At 46.3% G+C, this 13,789-nt stretch overlaps 1 long non-coding RNA gene across 1 annotated transcript; it reads left to right on the top strand.

The window, feature by feature from the left end:
- Positions 1 to 7: 7 nt before the first annotated feature.
- Positions 8 to 7,552, top strand: LOC310666745. Its single transcript, XR_014505999.1, has 4 exons — positions 8 to 331; positions 1,126 to 1,599; positions 6,031 to 6,192; positions 7,347 to 7,552. It is a non-coding gene; the product is annotated as an uncharacterized lncRNA (long non-coding RNA).
- Positions 7,553 to 13,789: the final 6,237 nt, after the last annotated feature.

Below are 13,789 nucleotides of genomic sequence, written 5' to 3'. Positions count from 1 at the left end.
CCCCCGGGCGCGCGCGCTCGGTCGTGATTGGAGGAAAGGCGACGCGGCTCTCCAATCAGAGTTGGGCTTGGGGCTTCCCACCCTCCGTCAAGTTTAAATTTGAAATAAACATGTGCGACCGGCTAAGAGGAAAGAGGGAAGACTGTGTCTAATTGACGCCACATTCACACTATATATATAAGGTGCATGGGCGAAGCGGGGGGGGGGGGGGTTAGTGTGTATCTGTCAACCCCTAAATTAGGCAAATAGATAAAAATACTTAACTAAAAGTAGAAATCGTAGAAAGATGTTGACTCAGATTTTTTTTCTGAGCACCTGGGGTTAAAAGAAGGTAATTTATTTTATTTCTTTAAAAAAATATTTATTGGAAATTTGGAAATTACAGAAAAAAGAAGAAACAATAAAAAGTTTAACAAAACATACATTGCAATTACAATAAAAAGGCAATACAACAATACAAAAAAAGACAACATATTAGACACACACATCCAATATTCCATATCTTTACCTTTCATTAACTTGTTTCATCGACCTCCTCACACCTCCCTTTTTTGTATTCTGTTTCAATTAACTATTTCATTTTTTAATGATATTTATTAAATGTTTAATAGTTACAAATAGAAAAAGAAAAATTGTCACAAAATAGTTACAAAAAGAAAAAGGAAAAAAGGAAAAAGAAACAATGAAAGTTTAACAAACAATACATCGAAAATAAAATAAAAAAACAATACTACAAAACAACAAGAAAAAATTAAAACATTTAAAAACACATCCAATTTTCATTTCATTATCTTTCATATGCTTGTTTCCTCGACTTCCTCGCACCTCCCTTTTTTGTATTCTAGTTCAAATTAACTAGTTCAACAAATCCTTTCCCTCTTTCTCAATTTTTGTTCTGTAATTTATCCTAACACAATTTAACTTTAAATTTTCCACTTTAGCACACTAACAATTAATATTCATATAATTCTTAATAACGCTTCAATTAAATATTTCAGCAAATTCTTTCCATCTTACTCAATTTTTGTTCTATAATTTATCTTAACGGCCTAACCTTAATTTTTTCATTTTATCCCATTATCAATCCACTTTTACTTAATTCTTTATTACATGTAATAAAAGAAGGTAATTTAAAGCAACTGTTTTCATTCCAAATCTGCTAGACAGAGCCAAGGTGGGTGTCTTGCCCCACCCCCACATAAATCCTGGCTACGCCCATGTTAAAGTGAGGTGTTAGGGGGAGGGGATAGTACTGTATTTTCCCATGTATACGACGACCCCATGTATAAGACTTTTTTAAACCCAAAATTTAAAAATCAGTTTTTTGGTGGGGCAAATGAGCTCAAAGTTTTTTGGGGGCAAACAAACCGCAACTAACCCTGTGAATTCAGCATCTGCATATAAGACAACCCCCAATTTTGGGATACAAAAATTGAGCAAAAAACCCCTGGTGGGAGACACGTTGTGCTCCTCCTGGGGCTGTTTGACCACCTTTGGTCTCCACCCTGCACTCAGCTCTCACCTGTGGCTCCGAGAAGCTGTCAGAATGCAACAGAAGCCATGCTCTGGGAAACAGCTTTGACCAGTCGGCTAAACCAGGTGAGGGTAGCTGATGGGTCTCAAATCCTCTGTGAGTTAAGGACTTCTGCATGTATCGTAAAATTTCCCTGTTTTATCTTTTTGTAAACTGCTTGGAGGTTTTTCTACAAACGGTGTATAATTTTTATGAAATAATTTAATAAAATACTACTACTGTTAGGAGAAGGAACACATGTGGCGCTGTGGGTTAAACCACAGAGCCTAGGACTTGCCGATCAGAAGGTCGGCTGTTCGAATCCCCTCGACGGGGTGAGCTCCCGTTGCTCGGTCCCTGCTCCTGCCAACCAAGCAGTTCAAAAGCACATCAAAGTGAAAGTAGATAAATAGGTACCGCTCCAGCAGGAAGGTAAACGGCGTTTCCGTGCGCTGCTCTGGTTCGCGGCTTAGTCATGCTGGCCACATGACCCAGAAGCTGTACGCCGGCTCCCTTGGCCAATAAAGCGAGATGAGCGCCGCAACCCCAGAGTCGGTCACAAATGGACCTAATGGTCAGGGGTCCCTTTACCTTTACCTTTACTGTTAGGAGACTCTCCATTCTCCTCCAAGATCCAAAAACTCCCAGAGTTCCCTGGGGATTGATTGTTAAACCACTCTGGAAAGTGCACCTCTGCAAGGGGAAGAAAAGGTCTCATAACAACTCTCAGCACCCTTAACAAACTGCAGCTCCCAGGATTCTTTGCAGGGAGCCATGGCTGTTTAAAGTGTTGTCATAATGCTTTAAATATGATGTGAATGTGTGGCCTGCCTCCCTCCCTCCTAAGGTCACATCCACACCATGCATTCAGCATTCATTTAAAGCACATGGATTCACCCTAAATAATCCTAGGAACTGTAGTTTGCTAAGGATGCCATGAGCTTTAAAAGTGCTTTAAGTGTCTGGTACTCCTATGACGCACTCCTATGGTACTCCTATGACGTACTCCTAAGCTTTTTGGCTCTTATTTCTGCTTGATTGCCTTGGGGCTTATTCAGACTTCCTTTTGTAGCACGGTTCTAAGGTCAGATCTGTGCTTTAAAGTGCCGCATCCGAGTGCCTTTTCTTTACTCCAGTGCCATCCCCGCAAAAACCTACTCTTTACCACTAATTTGGAGCAAACAGCAATCTGTAGAAAACCCAAATTGCCATTGGCAGAGTGTTTTGGGAGGGGCAGTGTGATGCTCTGTTCAGAGCCATCTACCCACAACCTGGTGCATTTCAGATATTTTGGGCGACAACATACCTTTTTGGGGGGGTATTTTTTATTGTTTTTTACAAATAAACGTTTACAACCAATTATAATCACTTCATGAGGTTCTCTGAATCTCTTGACTCCTCCCCCCATCCCTCACATGGATCCTATTAGCAATTTCCCTCCAAATCTACATATCAGTACATTTTCCATAATTTCAATTTTTCTTAATTATCCATATACTTCTTTACTTTACAAGTGATTCTTAGAGTCCAGCCTACATTTTGATTTGTTTACAATGGTCTCCTTGGGTGACAACATATCAATATGGTTGTATGATGCTGTGTTTGGCAGGAGTTGACGTAAAACTCTGTTACCTTTAGTAGATCTACTCTAACTTGGTGGTATTTTTTATGCCATAACCCCCACTTCAAAATATCTCTGATGCTGACAGTAAAGGTCCTTTTTAATAACATTTTTACCAAGGCAAATCAGGGCGAAAACAAGACAAGTTTTCCATACAAGGTCATGTTTGCCATTACGTGAACCTTATCTTTAACGGCGCTATGACACGTTACAAGCGCCAGCAGCCATAATGATTAACCATGCTTTCAGAAGTTGGTTTTTGAGTGCCCGGTTATCACTGGAAAATCATCCGAGAGCGAACAGGAATCAATCTTCCAAACAAAGGGACCGATCAAACACAGTGAAGAGCCATTGTACAAAAGCAGTCTCCCTTTTAGACACGGATCTTAGACAGGAACATTGGCTGTGAATAAAGGGTAGTACCCTGTAGTAAGTACAAGGAGAAGCTACCCTATGCCAACTGGGTGCCCTCCAGATGTTTAGGACTACAACTCCCATCAGCCCATGCCTTCTGGGAGTCGTAGTTCTAAACATCTCAAAGGAACCCGGTTTGCAATGGCTAATCCAAACCTTGTTATTTCCACGTGCCAGTAACTACTTCTGTTTCTGGAGAAGGTTATTAAATAAACACATGGATTTTATTTGTTTGACAAGGTAAAATATAGGATGTTTCTATGTATAGGATTTCCTGTTTTCTTTAGATGGTGGACAGTGGCAACTTCGGGCCTGCTATTGACAAGCTCTTCAAGTTAAATATTAAGCCTCCTGAATAAAACTGTGTCGGAGGAAGAATGAGTAATATTTAACTTTAATTGAAGTTTTTTTAAAAAAAAATTCTGCGAGTAATCTCCTCTTCTAGCATGACTTCGAAATGGAAGCTTTAGTTCCTCTGTTGCCACAGTATAAAGCATAAAAAGAGGGCAGTTTGATGGGGTAACCATGAGAGGGTTCCTTAGCTTTCAGGAGAGGAGAGTCATTTGATCTAACACAGCTCTGTCCTCCAACAGGGGGAAATGGCCAGGAGGAAATGGCCAGAAGAGCAAGGAGGAAGAGCAAGGGGGCTGCTGCCCCCCCAGCACCTGCCACCTGAAGCAGTCACCTTACTTTGTCCAGTAGTAGGGCCGGCTCTGGAGAGAAGCTCACTCCTGTTCATCCTCTTAACCAAACTAAGGGGAAAACAGCTATTACCATTCTGACCCCTGAAAGAGACCCACAGACTCCTCTGCAAATCAGGAGAGGCAGCAAGACAGCTTTTCATTGTGTTCCTGATGTTCCCTACAAGCCCTCATGGGATCAGCTCTCACAGAGGGAGTTGCTTTTCAAACAGTACTGGTGGCTTCTGTGGTAGGCAGGCACACCCTGGAAAAGGATGAAGAGAGAAACCTTCTCATGTACAAGTGGCTCAGGAGCAGGGGGCTGGGGAGAGATGTGGCCCTCAAGTCCGGAGTAGCCAACGTGGTGGACAACAAGTCTCATCCATCCCTGGGCATAGGCCACATTGGCTACTAGAGCTGGTGGCAGTTGTATGCCAGCAACATCTGGAGGGCACTGCGTTAACTCTCCCTGCCCTTGTCCATCCTCACTAAGGGGTCATCCAGACTTTCGCTTCACCCGTATTTTGATCATTGTTGTTATTGTTTAGTCATGTCCGACTCTTCGTGACCCCATGGACCAGGGCACGCCAGGCACTCCTGTCTTCCACTGCCTCCCGCAGTTTGGTCAAACTCATGCTGGTAGCTTCGAGAACACTATGCAACCATATCGTCCTCTGTCTGTCATCCCCTTCTCCTTGTGCCCTCCATCTTTCCCAACATCAGGGTCTTTTCCAGGGAGTCTTCTCTTCTCATGAGGTGGCCAAAGTACTGGAGCTTCAGCTTCAGGATCTGTCCTTCCACTGAGCACTCAGGGCTGATTTCCTTGAGAATGGAGAGGTTTGATCTTCTTGCAGTCCATGGAACTCTCAAGAGACTCCTCAAAAGTTCAAAATTCAAAAGCATCAATTCTTCGGCGATCAGCTTTCTTTATGGTCCAGCTTTCACTTCCATACATCACTACTGGGAAAACCATAGCTTTAACTATACGGACCTTTGTTGGCAAGGTGAAGTCTCTACTTTTTAAGATGCTGTCTAGGTTTGTCATTTTTATCATTATTGTCTACCAATTAATTCTCCCCCAGGTTTGAGAGCTTTTCTCGTTGCTCTGTGGCTATGCCTTGTGAAAATCGTATGTCACCTGCTGATACACAGAAAATTCAAAGAGAGATTTTGCTTAACCAAGATTCCATTCGGCGGGTAAGATCAGATTTTTGCAAGGCACAGCTGAAGAACAATGAGAAAAGGTCTCAGACCCTGGGGCATCAATTGGTACACAATACAATATGCGTCAAGCGAAAATGTGGATGAACCCTAACTTGCCGTTAGTAGAGGAGTGAATTCAGGGCTTTATAAAAGTGGCCCAGCATATTTGCCCAAGCAAAACTCCTTATGATCCCAAGGTATTAAGTCACACTGATTTCAGCGGGACTTTCTCCCAGGTAAGTGTGGATGGGATTGCAGTCTTAGTTATCTAGTTACTGAGCTCCAGTTTGACTGTTTCGCCGATCTTGTCCCCAGGGGCGTTTCCAGCATCCGATCATTTCCAAGCGTGATTCTCAGGCTGGGAACAGACCTTGAGAATCTTTCTGTGCTCTGGGGGGTCATCCCGCCCCCCGTACAAACTGCACACTCGGGGGGGCAGGAAGAAAGGAAAGGCAGCAGGCTGCAGGTCTGGCTCTGGTGTCCAGCTTCCGAACGGGGGGCGGAGGGGTCACATAGCTGAACTCTTCTCTTCAAGTCGCTTGTCTATTCTTAGCATGAACTTTCAGCAGCGTCTCCTCTGATGGCTTGTTTGTTTGCAGAGTGGCCTTGTCCAAATTGTAGTACGTGCAGGAGGAGCTGCAGAGTCCATGCAATTAAAATGAATAATCTGAAAAGAATATCCTGTGGGTCAGAAGGAGGCAGATCTTTTTTTCTTTAAAAAAAAAGGGGGGGAGGACGACGACATTCATTTCACACAATGAGTTTGTTACGTTTTTGTTCTTGTTCTTATTGTGTATCTTGTGTTTTTATCTTGTATTTTTATGCTGTGAACTGCCCTGAAATCTAGAGATGAAGGGTGGTAAACAAATTTAATAAATAAAGAAATAAGAAAATACAGTCGTTTTACGTTTAAGACCCTGGTAAGAGTTAATGGAGAAGTGTTTAATCCAGAGACCAGAGACCCCTAACAAGATGGCTCAGTTGGTTAGAGTGTGGTGCTGATAATGCCAAGGTTGCAGGTTCGATCCCTGTATGGGACATCTGCGTATTCCTGCATTGCAGGGGGTTGGACTAGATGATCCTCAGGGTCCCTTCCAATTCTATGATCCTATGACTCCATCTCTCCCACTCTGCCCCCCCCACCCACTTTGCCTTAGGCAGGAGCCTGACACCCTGACAAGGCCCAGTGTCTCTTCTCCTTGTTATGCTATAAATCATTTCCACTTTCCCCGCATCCTCCTGCCATCAAAATGACCGATGCGTTCCCCTTTGCCAACAAGCATGCTGCCCTAGCAGCTGGCCTGCCTCAGCGATGAAGCGCTCTGCATGGGAGGCCGATATTATTATCCCATTACACCAAACCTGCCCCCTCCCTCCCCAGAGTACCGTTAACATGTCAGCCTCGACTGGAAAGAGGCAGCAACGGAGGGTCTGGCCACAGAAAGGTCTCCAGCAGGAAAGGCTTCCTTCCTCGCAGAGTGCAGGCCTCTCCTCGAAGACACGGCAGTCTCGTGATTCCTGCGGGACGCGGCCCCATCCCGGCCAGCTCCAATTGTGCAAATACAGTTGATCTGGAGCGCCGATGCAACAAATCAGCTTCTATCTCTCTGCCCCCAAGGCAACCTGCACATTTTGTGCCGATGATGGGGAAATGCCATGGAAAGCGTCGTGGCATAACGTTGGCTTCATGCTACATTATCTCACCCAGTGGCGTAGCGTGGGTTGTCAGCACCCGGGGCAAGGCAAGTAATTTGCGCCCCCTAACCCGTGGATTTGCGCCCCCTAACCCGTGGATTTGCGCCCCCTAACCCGTGGATTTGCGCTCCCTAACCCTAACCCCCAGATGTTGCGCCCGGTGCGGCCGGCCCCCCCCCCTACACCCCCCACACTACGCCACTGATCTCACCCCTCACAGGCTTTCTGCGCAAACAGATTCAGATGATTGCTCGGTAGATAGGGCCATCTGGAAGGACCTCCTGGCTCAGCCGGGACCTTTTTGAGCTCCCCACAACTCCACATCTGCCCTGGATTGGAAGAGCGAGCTGATTGGGATTGGCGAAATAAAAGAACACAGGGCTCCTTTGGGGCTTGCAAGCCTCCTCAAATGCATAGGGTTCCGCCATCCTACAGTCAAAGTGGCTTATAACAGAAATAAAAGCAAAACAATCTTTTTAAAATGAGCTCAAATCTCTTTGTCACTTTCTTCCTCGCTGGAACAGTTCTGCGTGGATTCATCAGGGCACTATTAATAACGGCTAATGAACCTGTTAGTTTTGCAGACACCAGGGGGCATCCTTGCCCATGGTTTCTCGGCAAATTTAGGAACAGTAAAGAGCCAATTTCTTAGGACCTGTCATTAGCCATCAGAAGTTTTGAGGCCAGTTCTGTTGTTAATCTCGCTGTCGGAGTCTCCATAGCTCTCTTCAAGAGAGACCTGGTCCACCCACACCAAAATTGAGCCCTGGTGGGAGCTGTGCACTGGTACAGAGTGCTGCTTAATGTAATTTCCATCAGGGCCATGCAGGAGACTTTCCTTTTCGATTGCGCCCTTGGGAGTGTGTGTGTGTGTGTGTGTGTGTGTGTGTGTTTTCCATCCCCTAAAAACAGACAGCAGGCTACTTGGGGGGAGGGCCCCAGCAGCAGAGCTCGCATCCAGAAGACTGCCTCTCTACTTAAAAGGACCGGATAGGTCATGGGAATGATTTCTTCCAGAGTTCCTGGAAAGCCCCAGCCAGTTAGAATAGACAGAGAGAGAGAGTCTGGCCTGGTATGAGGCAGCTCCTTCTGCCCTGTATGAGAGCTGTGTTCAAATCCAGACTCAGTGATGGAATTACTTGGGAGCCTGGGCAAATTACTATCAGTCAGTCTCACCTGTAAAATGGGAACAACAGAAAACAAAGGGGATGACAAGCCACCAACTTTTCACACTTTTAATCAAACATTTTGCTGGCTATAAACATGGACTCCCAAAGAACCAGAAACAATCACTAAAGAATCCTTTGATATTGTTCTCCATAACAGAGGAGCCTATTGAACTGGTCTGTTGCCAGAGGCAGATGAACAAAGTTCCAACTGCAATATATGGAAATATGAAGAACCAGCCATACCCATCAGACTCTGAAATTTAAGATATCAGATTTGCGTGTCTCTCTCTCTCTGCCACATGCAACTTGGCAGTGAAACTTCCGCCTAGCCAAGGGCCGCCCCCCGGGTCAGGAAATGAGGCAAAGCAGTCGGCTTGGGTGACAGAATTGACAAAGTTGTGATTTCCCTGCCTTCAACGAGGCATCCTTTTTATTTGTTTATGAGCAGGTGGCAATTTGACTATTTGCTTCAGGTGCAGCAATGTCTCTGCGGCCAGAACTGAATATAGCTCAGAGGCTGGAAAGCAGGAGGGGTTAGCAAGAGTGGCCTGGGCTTGTGATGGGCTCTGGGGCTCAGAACTGTCCTTGGCAGAAAGAATGCTCACACATGACATTCAATCAGTGCACACAAATACCTCTCCCCATAGAAAGCAACCCGGACTCTGCGTTCATCATCTGATGCCCTTCTTTGTGTGCCTCCTCCACGTGAGGGCCAGAGGGTGGCGACCCAAGAACAGGCCTTTTCTGTGGTGGCTCCCTGTTTTTGGAATGTTTTTTCCCAGGGATGTTAATCGGACGCCTTCATTACATATCTTTAGGTGCCAGGCGAAAACGTTCCTCTTCAGCCAGGCCTTTCGCTGATTAGTATCCTACGGCCTTTTAAATATGTTTGTGGGAATGGGTGTGTGTTATTGTCTTGTTGTTTCTGTCTTAGCTATTCATTTGTGCTTTCGCCTTGTGTTTTTATCTCGTGAACTGCCCTGAAGAAGAAGAAGAGTTTGGATTTGATATCCCGCTTTATTGCTACCCGAAGGAGTCTCAAAGCAGCTCACAATCTCCTTTCCCTTCCTCCCCCACAACAAACACTCTGTGAGGTGAGTGGGGCTGAGAGACTTCAGAGAAGTGTGACTGGCCCAAGGTCACCCAGCAGCTGCATGTGGAAGAGCAGGGAATCGAACCCGGTTCACCAGATTACGAGTCCACTGCTCTTAACCACTACACCACACTGGCCCTGAGATCATGTGACAAAGGGCAGTAGATAAATCTAATAAATAAAAATAACAGTAATAACAGAGTAACAGTCCACAAGCGCAGTTATGTGCCTATGGACTGTACCAATCAACAGGTGCACATTGCTGGGCCCAGTACACCTGAAGGAGCGTCTCCACCCCCATCGTTCAGCCTGGACACTGAGATCCAGGGCCTAGGGCCTTCTGGCGGTTCCCTCACTGTGAGAAGCAAAGCTACAGGGAACCAGACAGAGGGCCTTCTTGGTAGTGGCACCCGCCCCGTGGAATGCCCTCCCATCAGATGTCAAAGAGATAAACAACTACAGTGGTACCTCGGGTTACATACGCTTCAGGTTACATATGCTTCAGGTTACAGACTCCGCTAACCCAGAAATAGTACCTCAGAAATAGAACTTTGCTTCAGGACGAGAACAGAAATTATGCTCCGGCGGTGCGGCGGCAGCGGGAGGCCCCATTAGCTAAAGTGGTGCTTCAGGTTAAGAACAGTTTCAGGTTAAGAACGGACCTCTGGAACGAATTAAGTTCTTAACCAGAGGTACCACTGTACCTGACATTTAGAAGACATCTGAAGGCAGTCCTGTTTAGGGAAGTTTTAAATGTGTGACATTTTAATGTATTTTTAATCTTTGTTGGAAGCCGCCCAGAGTGGATGGGGAGACCCAGCCAGATGGGCGAGGGGTAGAAATAACAAATTATTATTATTATTATTATTATTATTATTATTATTATTATTATTATTCCAGCATGGCATTGCTCAAGGGGATGCAGCATGGAAGCCCTTTGAGCCTGGAACGGCTTGCAGCATCTTCCTGCCCCCTTCACTGCCATTGGCTGGGGCTTCCTCTTCTCCTTCAATAACAGGATGTGGGTTCAAGAGGCACCATTCCTGTAGTGGACACTTAACAGCTGCCACCCACATCACAGTTTGTTTTATATATATATATAATTCCCCCGAATAGCTTAATGACCTCGCTGCCCTCTTGGCTTTCCACTAGCTTATTTTAGATAGGATCCCCCTGCATAGCATCCTCCAAAAGAAGCTTGCTTTCCGAGGAAGAAGCCAGCGAAGAAGAAAAATGGTCAGCCTTGCTCTCTCTCCTGCCAGAATTGCTTCTCTCACTTCCTCCAAATGACCTGCCGGACTGACTTTGCTTGGATTTCCCAGGCAGGTGAGGGGTAGTGTCTTTGCAGTGGAGGTGCTGAATGGCCTTTCTTCTTGCCAGGCATTGTTTCCCTGAGGAGGCAATGGGTGGGGGCAGCCCTTGGGCTTCAGGTGCTCCATTGTTTCCCCAGTGCTGCCTCCTCTTTGATGTTTCAGAACAAAAACATCCAGTATCGCAGAAGGTTTCCTAGCTTCACACTCGGCTGGACAATGGAGGGATGACGAAGGATCCCAGATTCAGCCTAGAGATTCCATACCCTACAACATTTCTCCGGTGAAAACAGGACGTTCCATTCCATGATAATTTTACTATTTATACAGTGGTACCTTTGGGACGCGGGTGGCGCTGTGGGTTAAACCACAGAGCCTAGGACTTGCCGATCAGAAGGTTGGCGGTTCAAATCCCCGCGATGGGGTGAACTCCCATTGTTTGGTCCCTGCTCCTGCTAACCTATCACTTCGAAAGCACATCAAAGTACAAGTAGATAAATAGGTACCGCTCCAGAAGGAAGGTAAATGGCGTTTCCATGTGCTGCTGTGGTTCTCCACAAGCGGCTTAGTCATGCTAGCCACATGACCCGGAAGCTGTACGCCGGCTCCTTCGGCCAATAAAGCGAGATGAGTGCCACAACCCCAGAGTCTGTCACAACTGGACCTAATGGTCAGGGGTCCCTTTACCTTTACCTCTGGTTAAGAACTTAATTCGTTCCGGAGGTCCGTTCTTAACCTGAAACTGTTCTTAACCTGAGGTACCACTTTAGCTAATGGGGCCTCCCGCCACCGCCACACGATTTCTGTTCTCATCCTGAAGCAAAGTTCTTAACCTGAGGTTCTATTTCTGGGTTAGTGGAATCTGTAACCTGAAGCATCTGTAACACAAGGTACCACTGTACCCCACACATCTTACTGGGTTGCCCCAGTCACTCTGAGCAGCTTCCAACATATATAAAAACATAACAAATCATTAAACATTTAAAAAAAACCTTCCTTATGCAGGATTGTCTTCAGACAGCTCCAACATTTCTCCAATGAAAATAGGGACATCCTAAGCAAAAGTGGACGCAGGTGGCGCTGTGGGTAAAAGCCTCAGCGCCTAGGGCTTGCCGATCGAAAGGTCGGCGGTTCGAATCCCCGCGGCGGGGTGCGCTCCCATTGTTCGGTCCCAGCGCCTGCCAACCTAGCAGTTCGAAAGCACCCCCGGGTGCAAGTAGATAAATAGGGACCGCTTACTAGCGGGAAGGTAAACGGCGTTTCCGTGTGCGGCTCTGGCTCGCCAGAGCAGCGATGTCACGCTGGCCACGTGACCCGGAAGTATCTTCGGACAGCGCTGGCCCCCAGCCTCTTTGAGTGAGATGGGCGCACAACCCTAGAGTCTGTCAAGACTGGCCCGTATGGGCAGGGGTACCTTTACCTTTACCTTAAGCAAAAGTGGGACTTTCTGGGATCAAATCAGAAACCAGGACAGTTTATCTAAATCGGGGATGTGCCTGGAAAATAGGGACACTTGGAGGGTCTGAGATTCTGGCTTTAAATGATGTGTCATCTCCCAATTCAGGCCAAAGAAGTGCAGGTTCAGGAGCCTTGGGCCTTGCAGTTGTGTGGCCAGGTGCCTCTTCCTTCTAATAATGTAAAGGGTAACAACCTCCATACTTCCATTTCAGGATACCTGTCCCGCTAAAGTGGGTGACCTCAGGAACGAGGGTCCCAATTTCAGGAGACAGGAGTTCCTTAGCAAGACACTTGCCCTTTGGCAAGACAAACCCTTAGCAAGAGGGTTTCTAGTGGAGCGCAGCCCGAATAAATCCAAGGTCCAACAGGGAGATGTAATAATAAAATTTAAGGTCTTATATATAATAATAAATGTTCATAAATGTACCAACCAAGCACGTACATAGATCAGCACAGGAAGGCCATCCAGAAACCATTTTGACTCCCAAGCTGACCAAATGTTTCTCTGCAAGGAGGGAGGAGGTGAAAAAAACCTTCCTTGTTACAGGAATTTAGTAATCACCATTTCAAAGGAATGGGCGGACTACCAGGAAAGGCAATCAGATAAGGCATTATCATATAACCTAGCAGACAGGAAAAACAGCAGCATTCAAATTTCTGTTGTAGACCACCTTTTCTGTGATGTAGGTATGGTGTTTGTGGGGGGTGGTCTTGGGTTACACCCCTTCTGTGACATACTGTATGTATGATGTATGGAGGGGTGGTCTTGAGCTCCAAGGCAGGGAATTTAAAATGTCTGTATAAGGGCAGGCACACCTTTGTTCTGGGTCCCCCTCCGTCCTCCTGCGGGTGAGGGGAGCACCCTGTTGCAACAGCTTTAATAAAGATCAGGCTTACTAGCTGCTTTGCTTCTCAATATTCTCTGGTCGGCCTCTGTTATTTTCTCCTACTGATAGGGAACCCACGTAAGGACTCTATACGGGCTCTTGTATATGCCATATGGGGAAAAGGGCAGATTTTGTTTACCACAGAGACTCCGTCTAGGATGGGTCCAGGTTAGGTGAGAAGTCCATGGTCAACCTCGCAGGGAGTTCAGGCAAAATATAACACAGCAAGGCAGGGGAACACAAACCAAGGGCAAGGAGGCAGAGACCACATCATGAGCTGGTGACGGGTGTGTTTCAGGGATTGCTTACTCATGAGGAGACTCCTTACTTAGCAACTGAGTAACATGGTCTAACTTCCCAGTGAACTTTGTGCAAAACAATTAGGAGGGATGCTCTATGTCAACTGGCTGGTTGGAGGAGGCCAGAATCTGATGAATGGGACAAATTGGCTGGAAACAGCAAAGATTTCTGCAAAAATACTACCCTGGTATTTCCCCACCCCCCTCAGTGAGGGTCGTGGCAGGTGGGCAACACAAGTGATGGGGATGATGGACAGCTGAGGAACTGAGGGTCTCCTGTAGCCTGATTTTGGGACAGTATTTGGCAGAGGCCTCCAGCAGCTCACCACGAGACTCTTATTTGCGGGAGTCTTCTGTCAGCAGACGAGGTTCTTTTGCTGGTATTTTCCCACACTTCCTGCTGCGTGTGGTCCTGTGGGTGACTGACCCAGAGATCTCTGTGCTCTG

The sequence above is a fragment of the Podarcis tiliguerta genome, assembly GCF_965153285.1.
Source record: "Podarcis tiliguerta genome assembly, chromosome: 16".
Taxonomy (NCBI): domain Eukaryota; kingdom Metazoa; phylum Chordata; class Lepidosauria; order Squamata; family Lacertidae; genus Podarcis; species Podarcis tiliguerta.
Note: the sequence above shows the minus strand (reverse complement) of the source record. Positions and strands in the feature narration are given on the sequence as shown.